A 19,833-nucleotide genomic window follows, 5' to 3' on the forward strand; every position below is an offset into this window, starting at 1 on the left:
CCCTTCTTTTGTGTAAAGCCTCTAACTACAAGTCTAGCTTTGAACCTCTCTATTGTACCGTCAGGTCTCATTTTTCTTTTAAAGATCCATTTACTCGTAATGGGTTTACTACCTTTAGGTAAATCAGTCAACTCCTAAGTCTGATTTGACATAATAGAGTCAAGTTCACTTTTAATAACATCTTTCCAAAAAAATAGCATCAATGGATGTCATTGCCTCACTATAGGTTTTTGGGTCATCTTCTATTAAAAAAGCTGAAACAAACTCATCACTAGCACAAACAGTGTATCCAAGTTCAGATAACATAGTTGTATCATAATCATCACCAAAGTTCTTTGGGCATCTAGGTCTTTTACTTCTTCTAGGTTCAACAGAAACATCAATAGAAGTGCTAGCACTAGCATGTGAAGACAAATCAGGAGATGCAACAGATAAACTAGGAGATGTTACAACAGTTTTCTGAAAAGGAAAAACATGATCAAAAAATTCGGCATCTCTAGCCTCAGATATAGAACGGTCACTTAAAGACATAAATCTATAAGCAGAGCTATTTTGAGCATAACCTATAAACACACAATCATAGGTCTTAGGTCCAACGGTAGGTCTCCTAAAATCAGGTAAACTTACTTTAGCTAAACACCCCCATACCCTAAGGAAGCTCAGGTTAGGAGGATAGCCCTTCCAAATCTCGTAGGGTGTCTTGTCAATTTTCTTATGAGGTACACGGTTAAGAATATGACAAGCTGAAAGAATTGATTCCCCCCACATATCGTCAGATAGGCCAGAACTTAAAAACATAGCATTCATCATTTCTTTTAAGGTTCTATTTTTACGTTCAGCTACACCATTGGATTGGGGTAAGTAAGGTGGACTAGTCTCATGTATTAAACCGTTTAAAGACAAAACTCGCCCTAGATAACTCGGATTTATATTCACCACCTCTATCAGACCTTACCCTTTTAATTTTCCTGTCAAGTTGGTTCTCAACTTCATTCTTAAAGTTTATAAAAGATTGTTCTGCTTCATCTTTAGTCTTAAGCAAATAGACACGGGTGTATCTAGAACAGTCATCTATAAACGTAACATAATAATTCTTGCCACCTCTACTTGCAACATTTTTAAAGTCAGCTAGGTCGGTGTGAATTAACTCAAGAAGACTCGTGTTCCTAGTAGTCACAGGTTTACTAGGCTTCTTTGTAAACTTAGCCTCAACACATCTAGCACATTTAGAGAATTCTTGACTCGTCAAACTCGGAATTAAACTCATAGTTCTAAGTTTTTTAATGTAATCCACATTCACATGACCTAACCTACCATGCCAAACATTAATAGACTCAGCGATATAAGCAGAAGAAGATGCAGTATTATTAATAGCAGAATCAGAGTTCAATACAAAAAGACCCCCAGAAAGATAACCCTTGCCCACAAATTCCCCATTACGCGACATTACCACCTTGTCAGTCTCAAAAACAAGTTTCAAACCAGCTTTGTTTAACAAGGCACCAGACACAAGGTTTCGACGCAATGAGGGTACAAATAAAACATTACTTAGAGCAAGTGTTTTCCCCGAGGTGAGTTTGAGAAATATCTTGCCTTTGCCTGTGATCTTTGCAGATGAAGAGTTACCCATGTAGACGCATTCCCCATCAGCAACTTCCTCGAACTCAACAAATAAACCCCTATCAGCACAGAGGTGTCTCGAAGCTTCAGTATCCAAGACCCATTCAGCAACATTACCCACCAGATTAGCTTTCACAACCACAACTGCAATAACGTCATCAGTCACAGCAACATTGGCCTCAGCAGATTTCTTCTCAGAACATTGGTAGGCTTTGTGCTCAGATTTTCCACAAACATAGCAGACAATAGGACCCTTAGCAGCTTTCTGAATCTTAGGAACCGGTTTGGTATGCTTCCCTGTACCATTTTTCTTTGCAGGACCCTGGTTCTTACCCTGACCGACCTTGGCCTTACCCTTACCCTTATATTTCTCAGCATAAGACGGACCACCAGACTCAACCAGATTAGCTTTAACATCAGCAACAGCAGGAGCAATCACAGATTGACTAGCAGGAAGGTCTTTAAGGCGATTAGCCTCCTCGATCCTCATATGTCCTATAAGTTCCTTAAGGGACAAGTCTTTCTTTTTGTGCTTAAGTTGGTTTCGGTAATCAGACCAGGAGTGAGGGAATTTCTCTAGCAGAACATTAGCTACAAAGATATCATCAAGTTTCATGCCCTCATTCACAACATCAGCACATAAGTTTTCATAGACATGGACTTGATCCATGATAGGTTTCCCGTCAGCCATTTGAAATCCCAACCATTTTCCCACAACATATTTCTTTTTCCCCGCATCATCAGCCCCATACTTAGTTTCTAAAGACTCCCAAATAAACTTAGCAGACTTATTCACAGCAAATAAGTCGAACAGGGTGTTTGTCATATTATTCAGAATATGCCACCTAGCAGTTTTGTTGTCTTTCACAAATTTTGCAATATCCTCTTCATTGGACTTAACATTTTTAGCAACAGGAGGGGTCGTCTCAACATCAGTAGAGTTGATAGGTTTAGGCGGGTCATTAAATAAAACATAATCAATTTCTAACTGCTCAAAATACATCAATAATATCTGAGACCAACGCTTATAATTGTGACCATCTAACGACTCCAATTTCGCCAATTCAGGAGCAATTTTCGAACTAACAGACATGGTTACAACAACTAAAAGTAGTTTTCAAATTGTAGGAAAAAGATTGCAGTAACCAGAGGAGAGTAGAAATACCATACGATTAGAAGCGATCAGAAATTAGAATCACAATAATAAGTAGTGCCGTGGTAGAAGCCACTGCCTTGAAAACTATTTGCCCGGTACGACCGTGGTGGTGATCAGCTAGTGCCGGTAGTTCCCCAAGGATAACACTACAGTCTCCACGCAGTTTCGCCCACTCGGAACTGTGAGACTTGGAACGAAATATAGCAGAACTAAACCCAAGAATTTATTAGAATGAACAATAGAGAAAAAGAGAGGAGAAGTGCATTTTTTAGATGTGTGTAAACTGGAGATGAGTTGCTCTATTTATAGCAAAAATAGAGCAACAGATGAGCAAAAACTGCTCCACATAATCAGAGGTCAAAAGACGTGATTAGCGGAGAATAATCAGCTCCTTATACGCCCACTAACAGTCTTATTGGACTGATTCTCATAGCAGTTGGTTACACAGTCCACTTCGCACTCAAAAGCCGAAAAAGGTAAAAGGGGGCCTTTGGCCCGCACCGCAGGTGCTCTACCCAAACTCGAGCTCGAGCCGGGCCGGGCCGGCTCGCGCGCGCGCGTGTGTGTTTGGGCCCATACCCACAGGACCAACACTCACCACAAAAGCCTCCTTGGACCAATCTCTTAGCCCATTAGTCATTGGTAGCAATATAAACATCACAAAAGAGGAATTTCCCACCGATGTGGGACAAACTCTCACAACAAAACTGACTTTGTTGCTTTTCAATGCATCACTGCCAACACATTGCATTTCACGTCTTCTGGTTATCGCGGTATGTATTCCCAAACAACCGCGCTTGCTCCCATGTTCTTCCTATTGCTGTAGCATTAGCTAGAGGTACTACAATCGCGCTTGCTCCTGCAATTTTAGCTGCTATTTGTAGAGATTTACGATTGTTGAAAGCCAAAATTGTAGACTTTGTCAGTTAAGGGAAAGATAATGCATCAATTAGTTCAGTGGTGGGTTTGGGAGCGGTTTACAGTTTTGAGCCCGAAACCTGCGTCTTCCCCTTATGGAGAGCCTAGGATCGCTCGTTGGTCGCAGTTTAGAAAGACAAAGGTCTCTGTGTTTAGATTTGAGTTTGAGTCACTTGGTGAGTGTTTTCTTTGGAAGCCATATGCTTTATATGTAACAAATAAGGAATTCTATGAATTTTATTGCGATGAAGGGAAGTCGATAGTAAAAAATTCCAAACTAAGCGATGCGTTGGTGTCTTTTGCTCGATGCTTGAGGCCTTCTGAGTCGATAGTGATAAATTCCACATCGAGTAGAGATGCTGAAAATGTTGATTTTCGAAATGGTACAAGTTTTGATGCGCCATCCCAAAATCTGAAGAGATCAGTAACATCTGATTTACAAAGGGAAGATAATAATGTTGTAAGCCAAGTGGGATGTTGGGAGCAGCTAGAAGGGAAGAAACTCGTTTTGTTAAAACAGAACCTGAGGAATGGTTCAGAGTGTGATCCTTTGGTTATTGGAGACGATGAAAATGACAATGAAGACAAGCATGTCAAAGCTATCGATTTGTTTTGTTCTGAGTTTGAAGGTAGAATCTGCAAGCTTGAAGCAATGGTTTCGAAGATCAAAGCAGCTAAGTTTAGGTCCAACGGAAGGACAGCTTCATGGAAGTCATACTGAATTCATTTTCTGATAAATTTTCAATAGTTTTTCCTCCAAAAGAAATTTACTTAGATAAGGAAACAAGGATTTATTTTTATGAAATTATTATCTTTTAATTAATCTATAATTTTTAATCATTATAATTTTTTTTAATTAAATTATAATCACTCTATTAAAATAAAATAAAACTTGCATAAATCTAAAAATTTCTATATAAAAAATAGTAAATTGATATTATTAGATTCGTATTGAAAAAAAAAACTTAAAAATTATGAAATGATATTATTAATTTTGTGACAGAAAAATTATTTAAAAATATTTGAGAAAATTTATAAATTGAAATCATTTGTTTTGTGGTAAAAAATTTCATTAAAATACACATTTTATGACTTTACTCAATTCTTTTAATTAGTTTTCCATTTCAATTTTATATCCTTGTTAAAATATGAAAAATTTGAAAGTAATTGTATTCCGTAACTAATGATTAGGGTTAGAGTACATTATATACTTGCTAATACAGTGTGAATACATCGACTAAATATCTACGTAAATATATACGATATCTATATTTACTAATACACCCCCGCAGTCGAAACGGGAGGAGACTAACGCTGAGACTGGAACGAAATTGTGTAAAGAGCTGGCGAGGAAGCCCCTTCGTGAATATGTCTGCATATTGATACGACGAAGAGACATGAAGAACACGAACCAGTCCAACCTGCACCTGTTCACGAACAAAATGTATATCAAGCTCAATGTGTTTCGTGCGCTGGTGCTGAACATGATTACCAGATAGGTAGACAGCCGAAATATTGTCACAATACACCAGAGAGGCGTGACGAAGTGGCATATGTAGTTCAGAAAGGAGATTCCGAATCCATGTAATCTCGGCCACTGCATTGGCTACACCTCTATATTCAGCCTCGGCAGTAGAACGGGAGACAGTCGGTTGGCTTTTGGAAGACCAAGAGATCAGATTGTCACCTAGAAAAATACAATACTCGGATGCGGAGTGTCGGTAATTAGGACAGCCGCCCCAGTCAGCATCAGAATAAGCAGTAAGTTTATGTGACTTAAAGGCAGAAAAGGTAAGTCCGTACTCCATTGTGCCCTTGATATAACGAAGAATCCGCTTCAGAAAATGCATATGGGGCTCACGGGGATCGTGCATAAACAGACAAACCTGCTGAACTGCATAAGAAATGTCAGGGCGAGTAATGGTAAGATATTGAAGAGCACCTGCAAGGCTACAATATAGGGCAGGATCGGCAATAGGAGGGCCATCCGAGGCACTCAGTTTGGCCGAGGTGTCTACGGGTGTGACAGTGGGATTACAACCGGTCATAGAAGCTCGTGCAAGAATAGACTTGGCATACTGTCCTTGAGATAAAAATAGGCCGGTGGCGGAGCGAGTCACAGTTATACCAAGAAAATGGTGAAGAGCATCAAGATCCGTCATGGCAAATTCACGAGACAAGAAGGATATAATATGCTGCAAAAACCGGTTAGAGGAAGCAGTAATGACAATATCATCGACATAAAGAAGTAAATATGCAGTGTCAATCCCATGCCGATAAATAAAAAGTGATGGATCAGAAATGCTGCTTCGAAATCCATGGGTCTTAATAAATGTCACAAATCGTGAAACCACGCCCGAGGGGCTTGTTTGAGACCTTATAACGACTTGCATAATATACACACATAACGGGTAAATCACCATGTAAAAAGGCATTCTTGACATCCATCTGATGAATGGGCCAAGAACGGGAAACAGTTAGGCTTAACACGGTGCGAATGGTAGTGGGCTTGACCATAGGACTAAATGTCTCATCACAATCGATTCCTACCTGTTGAGTTTTGGCATTAACAACCAAACGCGCTTTATAGCGCTCAAGACTACCATCTGAACGATACTTATGACGAAATAACCACATGCACCTAATCACATGAGCATCCGAGGGACGGGGTACTAAATCCCATGTATTATTTTCAATAAGAGCACGATATTCGGTGTTCATAGCGGTAGTCCAATTTGGGTCACGGAGAGCATCCTTGGATGATTTGGGCAGGGGGAAACGGTTTTGGAAGAGGCTAATAGGTTAAGGCGGTCAATAGGTTTAAATATGACATGTTGTGTGTTGGAGGAGGGGGAGGGGGTGGTGATGGTGGCGGAGTGCGTGGAGGAGGGGAAGGTGAGGGAGAGGGGAAAGCCGTGGCAGTTGGGGTTTGAGTTTGAGGGTTTGAAGGTGGCGTTGTGGGTGTGGTAGAGGGGTTCAGTGTTGGGGTCGAAGGAGTGGTAGGCGAGCTCGGGTCATTCGGTTCAGATGAGGTGGGTGGATAAGCAAAGCTGTCGGGGTCGATGGGGTTAAGGAATTGATACGGTTGTGGGTCGGGTGTAGGCGAGGTGGCAAAGGGGAAGGATTGCTCATCGAAGGTAACGTGACGGGACAACAATATTTTGCCTGTAGCGAGCTCAAGACACCGGTACCCTCGGTAATTAGCGGGATATCCTAGAAAGACACAACGAGTGGAGCGAGGTTGGAGTTTGTGATGACGCGTGGCTGACAAATTGGGGTAAAAGAGACATCCAAAAATGCGGAGATGAGTGTAAGTAGGGTGGCGAAGAAAGAGAGCGGAAGCAGGGGATCGATATGAGAGGAGTTTTGATGGGAGGATGTTGTGTAGATAGGCCGATGTATGAAGGGCATCGACCCAAAAAGTGGGTGGTAGTGAGGCATGGAGAAGGAGCGTGAGCATGATTTCATTTAATCGTCGTATCATACGCTCCGCTTTCCCATTTTGTGGGGAAGTATTTGGACACGAAAAACGAAGGGAAAGACCGTGAGTTTGGGCGAGATTATGAAATGAGGAATTGTCAAATTCGCGGCCCATGTCGCACTGAAAGCTTTTTATTTCGGTGGAAAATTGAGTACGAGCTAGAGCACGAAGTTGTAAAAATTTTGAAAATGCCTCGGATTTAAATTTAAGTGGATATACCCATACATATTGAGTGTAGTTGTCAATTAAGACCATGTAATATTTGAAACCACTTTTGCTAAGGATAGGGGAAGTCCACAAATCACAATGTATAATATCAAACGGGCAAACAGACATAGAATTAGAATCATGAAAAGGTAGACGTTTGTGTTTTCCGACCTGACACGAATGACAAAGTTTGGAGCTGCGCTCCTTATTACAAGAAATAAACTTTTGAAAATTAAGAAAACTAATAATGTTTGAACCAGGATGACCAAGGCGTGGGTGCCATAGGTCAACAGCTGACTCGGCAAGAAGGCTTATAGGCGGCTCGGTTGATGATGTGGGTGACACGGGATAGAGAGTACCGGTACTATTGCTCCTCATTATCGTTGTCCCAGTCCGAATATCCTTCACAGAGAAACCATGTGGGTCAAATTCAACAGTCACATTATTGTCTTTTGTAAATTGACGAACAGAAATGAGATTTTTAATAATGTGAGGCGTATATAAGACGTTTTTAAGGGACAATTTTCGATTGGGCAGGTGAAGGGCAACTTGGCCGGAGCCAAGGACGGGTGTAGACTTACCGCTACCAACATATATCGACCGAATATTACTCAAATTAAAAGGAGGATTTAGCGTACCTGACTCGGATGCTAAATGAGACGAGGCACCTGTGTCCATTACCCATTAACCATTGTCGGGAGGGTAAATTGTCATGGTTTGCAGAGCATGACCAAGGGCATTCGGGTCATAACTCGGTGTCGGAGCAGCAATGTACGCTTGTCCATATGCAGGACTTGCCGAACCCGAAACAGAGAACCGGGGTTGCATTGGTTGCGGACCACGTGGCTGCGATGGTTGCGGTTGCCAAGGATTGACCCAACCAGATTGGGCCGGATAGGGACAGGGCGGCACGCCCCACGGAGCGGCCAAGGCGGACCTGACCATACCGGAACAGTGATGGTGGCTGGTGTCGAGGTTGACGGGTTACCCTTACCACCGGAATTACCACCCCTTTTTTCGAATTCCTCCAATTCCCTTGTCGTCCTCCCTTTTTGTGGTAATTCTTTTTATTTTTTTGCCAATTATAATTATTATTATTGTTACCACGAGAAGAAGGAGAGGAGTTACATGTGGAGTCACCGTTGTCGGCAGTAGCAGGCGCGGCTAGGGCAGTGGCAGGGACATCGGAGCGTGCCGACTTCCGTTGCTCTTCGAGTTGCAGCATACTCCGGGTAGTGTCGAAGGTGGGCAATTGTTGATTGATAAAGGCGCCAACTACGTCGTACTCCGATGGCAATCCCCGAACCAATTGCAATACGAGTCGTTAGTCATCAACTTTGATACCAACATCATTCAATTGGGTGGCTATGTCTTTGAGTCGCTGACAATAGTCATCAAGAGACGAGGCTTTCTCGAGGGACATGTTGTTGGAATATGTGTCCTCCGACAATAATGCGATCACGACTGATGATCATGATGATCACATGTTTAAGTCTCATTATAAAGAATACAATTGGGAAGTAATATTTTTACTGTCAACTGATCAACATATATCGGTAATGATTGGCTGACTAGAGTTTGACATTACTGTCGTGCGACGGTGGTGATCAGTTGATCCCCTAGGTCATACCTATAGGGCAACACTTTTAATTGATCATTTAATTAATCGTATAACGTTACGAGTTAATTAAATTACTTGAAAATTGACGGAGGATTTTGGAAGTAAAATTTACGTGTCTCATTGAAATTTGATTAAAATGAGATACGGTCTGAGTAATCGAATTGTATCATTACTCAGATGAAATCATTGTTTAAGGAAACAATTAAATTGAATGAATTATTATAAATACAAATTGTTGTGATTTATAATTGGTAAAATATTTTGGTACATGTAATTATGAATTACTAAGTCGATTTTGTATATGACGTATTTTTTTGTTAATACGTTGATTTTTAATATGTTAAAGATACATAACAAATTTATGTTACATATGACATGTGACATATTGACAAATTTGACAAAAATAAAATGGGTTCCATTTTATGGAGGTGCCGAAATAAGGAGGAGGTTTAGGCTAATATTGTGTTTGATTAATTAGTGGAGAACACAATCATTTACCCTAATTATCTAGCCATGCACACCTAGTTTACATTGTGAAGACAAACAAAGGCATGCATTGGCTCCCCTACCCTCCTCCTACCGGGTTTCTCACAAGGGAAAAACAAAGGGTTTTTGCTTTATTTTTTTGACATACACTACATGCATGAGTGTGTATCATTCATTCATTCTAACTCATCTAAAATAAGAATTTTAGAAAGATAAAAACACTTTCCTCTTCTCTTCTCTCTAAACCGGTTTTTAGGAGACAATACCAAAATTATTTTGGATAAATTTTTATACAAGATTAATATTGTACTAGTATCTATAATATTAATTTTAATTTAGAGTGTGCTTTGGGTATAAATCCTTGGGAGAGATCCTACACTTGAGTCTTAGTTCATCCAAAAGGAAAGCACAAGAACAAGAGAGAAAGGTGATCTCTCTTGTGCCCATATTAACCGAATATCCAATGTAAGAACAATGTTTCTCCTTTATTTTGTTTAAATGTTTGCATGCATAAGATCATTCTTTAATTTATGACAAATTAAATTACAACATATATGAATATGTTAAGTATATAGATCTACTTTTCTTTCAATCGGTATCAAGAGCCATGGTTGTTTGCATGCAAATCGGTTAAAAGTTTTTCCGAGTTATAAAGATTAACATATAAAACTTGTATAATTTGTGTTATTATGAGATATCACGAAATTAATTTATGCATGTTAAAATTTCTGGTCCTAAAATGTTTTTAGGATATTTTTGGTTAATTTATGGATTTTTATTGTTCATATTATACAATAATGACATTAAAAATATGATTTTATGAATAAAATGTCATTTTCGGACTAAAAATAGCTATACTTCGAATTTTCCAGTGATTTTTGGATATGTTGTCACATATATTATTTTGAGATAACCTGTAAATTTTCATAATTTTTGGACTTCTTATGCTCGAAAAATGGATTTTTCATTATTAAATTCGGATTTAGGTGAAAAATAGGTTAATATGAGATAAATTTAGAATCTGGTCAAAGAAATTTAGTATGATGTCACATGCAATTTTACAATATGTGTGTAAAATAATGGGCTATAGTGAAGTCTTTTTGCATGATTTATGGATTTTTGAAGAAAATAGCATGAATAGTGACTTTATTAGTGCAATATTAATAAAACATACTCTATGACTAAAGAAAAACATCATATGTTGCATTTTATTATCTTTTTCAGATCTAAAATTGAAAAGTTAATGAATATATTTTTCTCATGTTTTTATGATTATTTTGTTAAAAAACCGATAAACCGCAACATTGTTTTTCCGGAAAAATTTCGAAATTTTTAACCTAAGTTTTTTGAACATTATGAGTGTCATGGTATTTTTCCAGAATGTTCATGAGTTTAAATTTCAAATTTTGAATTTATTTGAAATTTTGTGATTTATTTGAAGTTTATAGCTTATTTTTGTAATTTTTGGTCCATTAATGAACAATTTTAGAAATATGAGTTAATTATGGTAAAATAATTAGTGAAGACTAAATTTTGAGTCCTAAGAGGTTAGGGTAATTAACTTATGCATAAATATGAATTTATGTATTTTTGTGATTGTAAAATGTTGAAATCACGCAAATCCGTAAAAACCGAGTAATATACGATATTGGCTAATTAAAGGCGATTTAGCATAAAATTGGGCATATTCATACATATTATAATGCTGCATTTTCTTTATGATTGTCATAATTTTAATTTATGTAATTTTTGAATTATGTAATTTTACTTAGTATGGCCTTAGTTTTTAATTGGTATTTCCCGAAATGTATGGGAATATCGATTCGGTTGTAATTTATTGTGATCTCGTATCACCGTTTTGTAATTTAATATATTTATTTTATTTTAAGTTACAAATGTATAATAGGAAATTATGTAATTTGCTATGTAATTTTATTTATTTCGGAGTTCCCAAAGACGGATTTCTTCAAGATGGCGATACATAAAGACGGTGTTACCTCGAGATGCGTGCCACAACCGAAGTTCAAGGGACCAATGGAGTTGGTTTCCGAATATGTAATAGTTAAATAGTTTTTCTATTTTAGGAAGGCCATACTAGGATTTATTTTATGTTTGCATTTTATTTATATGTCGCATGCATCGCTAAATCGCCATAACTAAAACATGCATCATCATCTTCATCGAGTTTATCGACCGTGTCAATTAGAATTATCGTAGTTCACCGCTTTAGTTCACTTAAAACGTGATAGATAATAAATTGACATGACCTCTCGCTAAGACAATCAATTGAGACATAGCCTTACCAAATAGTAGAAACCATGAAAACCTATTTCGTGAGGGAGTGCACTCGGCCACACCGGGGTACAAACCAGGGGAAGTGGGTGATGAATGTCTATCCACCGAATTCATGTTAATAAGGGGTATTTCGGCACACCGTGCCCTAAGTTGATATGGGTTTGGATTATGGACACATTTATTCGAAATTTGGGTTGTACTCAACGAAAGTATTCACGACGATTTCCGGATGTGTTTCGGGCTAAAGATGAATATTAATGTAAATATCATCGACCAAGAGTTCTAAAAGTAGAATCGATTAAAAGGTTAATCCACTGAGTTATGTTAATAAAGAGTATTTCGGCACACCGTGCCCTAAATTAATATGAATTTGGGTCTTGGAATCATTTATCTAGTTGGGTAGAGGTCACTAGAAAATGCATAAAACTTGTTTAAATTATAATTTTTACGAGTATTATTGTTAAAACGACATTTGTTTTACTCCTTCTATTTTGTTTTGTAGACCACTTCTTTTCTCATAACAAATGGCTACACCAACCCCTAATGCCACGCCTCTCGCTAATACATCATGGCTCCGATCCTTCATGGATCGATGTAAACTTGAAAAGAATGGGTCAAATTTCTCCGATTGGGATGCCCAACTCAAATTAGCCGCCCAAGGTGATGACAAGCTTCGTTACCTTACCGAGGCCTCTCCTCCCGAACCTACTACTAGGTCGACCACCGCCACTAGGGAAGCATATGAGGCTTACCAAAAGGAGTCCGTCGCAATGAAAAACGTCTTGATATTTGCATTGGAGGCGAATCTCCAAAGGAGAGCCTTTAAAATGGGCAACGCTAATGAGATTTACTCCAAACTTGTGACAATGTTTTCACAAACTCCGCGGATCATCCAATATGAGGCGGCCGCGGCATTCTTTGATCTCGACTTCAAAGAGGGCCAAAAGGTTAGCCCTCATGTGCTCAAACTTATGGAGCTTGTCGAGACCTTGAAAATTCAAAAGATTGAAATCCCCAAAGAACTCATTGTAGATAGGATTCTACACTCCTTGTCCAAAGTCAAAGCATATGTTCAATTCCGGGTGAATTTTAACATGCAAGATAAGGATGTGTCTCTTGAAGAATTGCACAAGTTACTTGTGCAAGCCGAGAGGGACATGGGGTTAAATGTGAACCCACCAAAAGATGTGCTTAACATAAGCACTAAGAGTAAGAGGAAGTTCAAGAAGAATGGGAGGAAGGGTAAGAAGCAAGCTCCCACATTCACCAAAGCTAAAGCTAATGATGCTAGCACTTCGAAAATCAAGAAGGGTCCTCTTGATAAATGCCATTATTGTAATAGTATGGGACATTGGAAAAGAAATTGTTCCAAATACCTTGGTGATATTAAGGCTGGAAAGATCACTCCAGTAGGTAATTGACTATCCCTTCTTTTATGTTTTTAAATTCAACTATGGTATTATGATACAAATTTGTGATAATGTATCTCCCTTTCGTTGTAAATAGGGCCTCCACCAAGCAAAGACAAGGGAAAGGAAAAGCAAGCATGAGAAATCATCAAGAAGCTAGGGATAGCTTTCATGGAGCTTTGCTTTTCATTGTCTTATTTTAAATTATGTTTTGGATTTTTAGAACCTTAAGTTTCCGTGTTTGACATGGAAAGGTATTTTGGATAATTGGTTGTATTTTGGATAATGGTGGCTTGGTTTGCAACCCAAGTCACCCGTTTTATCATTTTATCCTTTTGTTCTAAAATCCGTATTTAAATGCTTGCTCTTAGAAACATATGATTATTCACTTAAAGTGATCTAATAGACATCTATAATGACGGGATTCATTATATGTCCACATGCTTAAGGCTTGTGTATGATCATTTATAAAGTGATTTTGAGTCTATGAACTCGCTTAAAGGAATGTCAATCACCAAGTACACTTCAATATCTAAACTATTAGTCAACCTATGAGATAGTTCTCCTTATACTTCAAATTCATTATTTGTGTCTCATATGCTATCTTTGAATCTATAGTGTATTTATTCTAAAGATAGAGTGGGAGAAAAATGAGGACACAACTCACATCAAGATAAGATTGTGTAAATGAGATCTACGCAAGTGAGAATGATTTGAATAAAGGTATATCTTTTTATATAGTATACCCAATAGATGAGATCTATGGTCTCAAGTAAGTTCTACATGACTAAAGAGACCAAGTGAAGTAATCGTAAGAGAATGTTCTCAAGATAACTACACGAGGAGACCAAAAGAAAGTTTTGGAATAAAATGACTAAAGTTAAGTCTTAACAAGAGTTTTGACTAGTTTATGTAAAATTTTGACCAATAGTTTCAACCTTGAGATATACTTAAGAGCCTAAATGAATCAATATGACATCCTAGTGATAAGCGATATTTATGACTAGAGGTTGCAAGGATTGATATACCGATATCTTCAATAGCCAAAGTTTTAAACCACGCAGATGTCATTACTTAACCTCATTATGAAAATGAATTGGTTAAACCTCCTTCTAAAAGGGGATATTTTGAAGGATGTGTATTAGATATTACTCATATTTAATAAATGACATTGCCACACATCATTATGACATGAATGTGTTGGAGATTTAAAATCTCTTTCCATAAGGTTAAGATGAGACCTCTTCGAAATAGGAATTTTGAAAGGATATGATGGGAACATATATGGCTTCATCTTAATAACTTTGCAAAGCAACATACATTCCAATTTTGAAATGTTTTCGATTAAGTAATAAATTTCGAAACATGTGGAATTAAGTGGGAGTTTAGAAATTATCATGTGAAGACATGGAATTTAGTGGGAGCTATCATCCTTTGAATGTTTACAACTCATCACTCATTGAAGAATGACGAGCTAATACCTTCTTTCATAAAGAAGCATTTGAGTTTTCAATTCTGGATGAAAATGGACCATGATAAATCCAACTACATCATGAGATGTTGGATAAGTATTGTTAGATACACATCGAATCAACGAGATACGTAGGTTATTCATTTAAATGAAAATGGAATTGCCATTAGCAGTCATGGTCGTTCCTTGAACCTAAATATAGTTGATGACATGATTAAAAGTTACTAATGTTTCCGCCATTAGAATAATCATGCACATGTCCAATTATGAATCATATGCATAAGAGCATGATGGATCATTGGTAAGCCATAATAGAAACGTCATGAATTCTCGAGTAGAATCCGATGAGCGATTTCGGTGTTTGACGGAATGCTCTATTGTGTGTCAAGAGGTTGCACATATTATAGAAAATCCGAGCACATGCAAGGATTTATAAGAATCCTAAACCTTTCAAGCTAGAAAGAGAAATAAGAAGTTTTGGAAAGATACTTAGTTAGAATAAGAAGTTACTCAAAACTAATCTTTCCTAACTATGCTAGGACTTGTAAGAAGTGCTAGGCTAATCATCTTGACAAATTGTTGCAAGACTCTACAAAACATGTACCTAGTGCATTGTGTGTGGATGGAGTACTTGATCAGTACAAGTTATATCATTCACCACAAATTCGTTCGTTATGTGATAAATGATAAGGAAGTTCTTTCAAGATAAAGAACCAAAACCGAGGTCGGGAACCTTGATGTGTACTTGGTAAGGTCCATGCTATGAGAAGATAACATGAACATAAAGGAAAATGCGATTATAAGAAGTTTGAGCACATGGACACATGACATGTTAAACTTCTATTGCAATCAACAAGTGTTTATACACTTACGATTTGCATCACAAGGTTGTAATATGGTATTGACTACCCGAGTGTGATGTCGACATTTGTCGTTTGAGTTATTATTAACTCACCTTGCACTTTCTTACATCCAAACGGGTTGTGGAGACAATTGAACCCCGTTAAAGTGAACATGGATTAACATTGTATTTGCCCATAGTTACTTACATGAGGTGACGTCTCGAAGTGACTAGAGTGTGATGCGATTGATGGCAAGTTCAAGTGCCATAGAGTCATGTGAGATGACTAGTCGATCACATAGGCAGACTGTTAGGAACATTTTGTCGGGCCTAATGACCGCTTATAGAGTTCTGGCAAATTTATATAGCCTGGTCGTGGCGAGAGCTGCTATAGTATTCAAATGAGTCGATTCTTTTGACTAAAGACTATTCGCCTAAGATGGCACAGTTTCAGATTAACTTTGATTTGTGTTACTACGACCTTCGTAAATGGGGTCAAATGGGCATATTTTGGGTTATGATGGTTGTGGCTAGTTGAAGGGAATGAGTGCGATAGGAATTGTCCACCCCTAGTCAGGGTTATAAACAATATCTCAGGGCCACTCGAGGAGTAATGAACTGGAAATGCGTGGCCACGCTCGGAATGTTTCCATGGTGGATAAATCCGGTCAATCAGTTATTCTCCAGATCGAGGAAACCACTCTCGATATGATCAATTGCAAGTACGACCTGAAAAACACCTTGCATTGAGTGGGAGATAGTAATAGGACAAGAGAATTGGTGACGCACACTTGTCGAGGACAAGTGGGAGATTGTTGGAATATGTGTCCTCCGACAATAATGCGATCACGACTGATGATCATGATGATCACATGTTTAAGTCTCATTATAAAGAATACAATTGGGAAGTAATATTTTTACTGTCAACTGATCAACATATATCGGTAATGATTGGCGACTAGAGTTTGACATTACTTGTCGATGCGGACGGTGGTGATCAGTTGATCCCCTAGGTCATACCTATAAGGCAACACTCTTAATTGATAATTTAATTAATCGTATAACGTTACGAGTTAATTAAATTACTTGAAAATTGACGGAGGATTTTGGAAGTAAAATTTGCGTGTCTCATTGAAATTTGATTAAAATGAGATACGGTCTGAGTAATCGAATTGTATCATTACTCAGATGAAATCATTGTTTAAGGAAACAATTAAATTGAATGAATTATTATAAATACAAATTGTTGTGATTTATAATTGGTAAAATATTTTGGTACAAGTAATTATGAATTACTAATTCGATTTTGTATATGACGTATTTTTTTGTTAATACGTTGATTTTTAATATGTTAAAGATACATAAAAAATTTATGTTACATATGACATGTGACATATTGACAAATTTGACAAAAATAAAATGGGTTCCATTTTATGGAGGTGCCGAAATAAGGAGGAGGTTTAGGCTAATATTGTGTTTGATTAATTAGTGGAGAACACAATCATTTACCCTAATTATCTAGCCATGCACACCTATTTTACATTGTGAAGACAAACAAAGGCATGCATTGGCTCCCCTACCCTCCTCCTACCCGGTTTCTCACAAGGGAAAAACAAAGGGTTTTTGCTTTATTTTTTTGACATACACTACATGCATGAGCGTGTATCATTCATTCATTCTAACTCATCTAAAATAAGAATTTTAGAAAGATAAAAACACTTTCCTCTTCTCTTCTCTCTAAACCGGTTTTTAGTAGACAATGCCAAAATTATTTTGGGTCAATTTTTATACAAGATTAATATTGTACTAGTATCTATAATATTAATTTTAATTTAGAGTGTGCTTTGGGTATAAATCCTTGGGAGAGATCCTACACTTGGGTCTTTGTTCATCCAAAAGGAAAGCACAAGAACAAGAGAGAAAGGTGATCTCTCTTGTGCCCATATTAACCGAATATCCAATGTAAGAACAATGTTTCTCCTTTATTTTGTTTAAATGTTTGCATGCATAAGATCATTCTTTAATTTATGACAAATTAAATTACAACATATATGAATATGTTAAGTATATAGATCTACTTTTCCTTCACATGTGAGTGAACTCGTGTTCCAAGGCCGCTGCGCGAGAACCTTTATTATTGTGAAAATGGTTCTTGAGTCGTAACCAGGCCTCGTGGGCGGTGGAATCCATCTCAAGTATGCGAAGTAAGAGATCGTCTGAAATGGAACCGTAGATCCATTGAAGCACATGGGCATCGATCTCGCACCACGACGCGTAATCGGGATCGGTCTCGGCAGGGGGCTTCGTACCATCGATATGATGGAGGACTTTATATCCCCGAGCATGAAGGGTGAAAAGTTTCACCCACGCGGAGTAATTAACTTTAACTCCGTCAAGAAGACGAACTTTGTTCAAAATGTTTGTGACGAATAAACCGGATGGAGAGTGGACTTACCATTTGTTCCATTGCTGGCAGAAGATTGCGTTTCTTTGCTGTTCGTCATGGCCGTGGCTACTAGACGAGGATGACGGCAGAGAATAGGTTTTTTTTTACCTAATCTACTGATACCATGAAAGTAATTGTATTCTGTAACTAATTATTAGGGTTAGAGTACATTATATACTTGCTAATACAGTGTGAATACATCGACTAAATATCTACGTAAATATATACAATATCTATATTTACTAATAAAATAAATAATGTATCAATTTCAAATCTATAAATAATATATTATAAAGAAAATGATCTAGAAATCCCGCGCATGCATGTGCGGGATTTATACTAGTTTGGAAATAAGCGAATAATCAGAAAGTGATCAGGTGTTTTTTTAATTGACTCGAAATAACTTATACTCATATAGAATGACTCATAAATGATCTCGTCAGAATATGGCTTGACTCGAAATAACTTATAATTACTCATATACACCCTTAATATACTCGAAACATAACTCAAAATAATTCGAGATGATTTGATTCAAACTAATTAAACAATGAAATATCAGTTTATTGCTCTTTGAAATCGTGAATATTTAGTGAAAGTGATAATTCCTACTCGGATTTGTATTCATATAACCTTCTTATATACTTATTTTGTCTCATTCACTTGTTTACCTTTTTAATTCACTACAAGGGGTATTTTAATCAAATGTAAACAAATGACTGGAACGAGGGAATATTAGAAATAAGAATCAATAACCCGCAAACTTCATTTACGTGTAGGAAAATTATGTAGTTCCTACTCCGAGTAGTAGGGAAGACCCTACGGTTACACTCGGTGTATAGAATCTTCTATACACCACCAATTAAAATGTAACACGTGGCAGAATCTATTTGTAATTGCAAGGGAATTGTGTAGGTGTTTGGAGGGAAAACTTTTCACTATGGGAGGGAAGATGAAAAAGATGGAGGGAAAATAGTTCAGAGTTTTATTAATTTTGGTAACATGAATAATAATTATATTTACTATAATTAAATAATATTATATCTTATTTTTCATATCTTTTCAGTTTTCTACTCTAACGTTTAAATCATATGTTTATTTTGTGTTAAAAAAAAACTTAAATTCATATTGTTGCTTGAACGACTTCATCAATGTCAACTCCTAATCACAACTTTTTCGATCTAAATGAAGAGTATCATGAATTCAATCTACAATATGAACCGTCATTGGAAGAAATTAATTTGAATGACACGGTACATGAACGGGTCCAAACCGAGACGGCTGAAATTGTGCAAGCGTCCGATGCAACTCAAGGTGGGTCTACTAATTTGTTCCAACAAACAGTTGAACTATTTGATAACGATAATTCTGAAGTCATTAATGATATTACTAATCCCGAAGTTGGAATGGTTTTTCCCGGGTCAGAGGAATTCATCGCGTTTATATATTCTTATGCATACAAACGTGGTTTCGAGCTTTTTATAAGAACTAATGAGTTTAAAGAAGAGTATAAAGCGAATGGCATAAGTCGATTATCGACGGGTGAAAAGGAATCACGTTTTTTTATGTACAAGCGGATGAGAATGATGTGTAAGAAAGGTGGAGAAAGCAAACATGAAGGTTCAAATGTTACTGGGTGCAAATTTGTAGTAGATGCTAGATTTCCGAAAGGAAAAACGATGATGGAAATCACGTGTTATGAGTTAGAGCATAATCATGAGATTATTCCTGAAAATAGGCATTTTATGGTAAATTATAGGGTTATAAGTGACTATTTCAAAAGGCGAATTATGCTCAACGATGCTGCTGGTATCTCGATTGTTAAAAACTACAATTCTATGGTACTTGAATGTGGGGGACACGAAAATGTTCCATTTAATAA

This window comes from Silene latifolia, chromosome 7, assembly GCF_048544455.1.
Source record: "Silene latifolia isolate original U9 population chromosome 7, ASM4854445v1, whole genome shotgun sequence".
NCBI classification, from domain to species: domain Eukaryota; kingdom Viridiplantae; phylum Streptophyta; class Magnoliopsida; order Caryophyllales; family Caryophyllaceae; genus Silene; species Silene latifolia.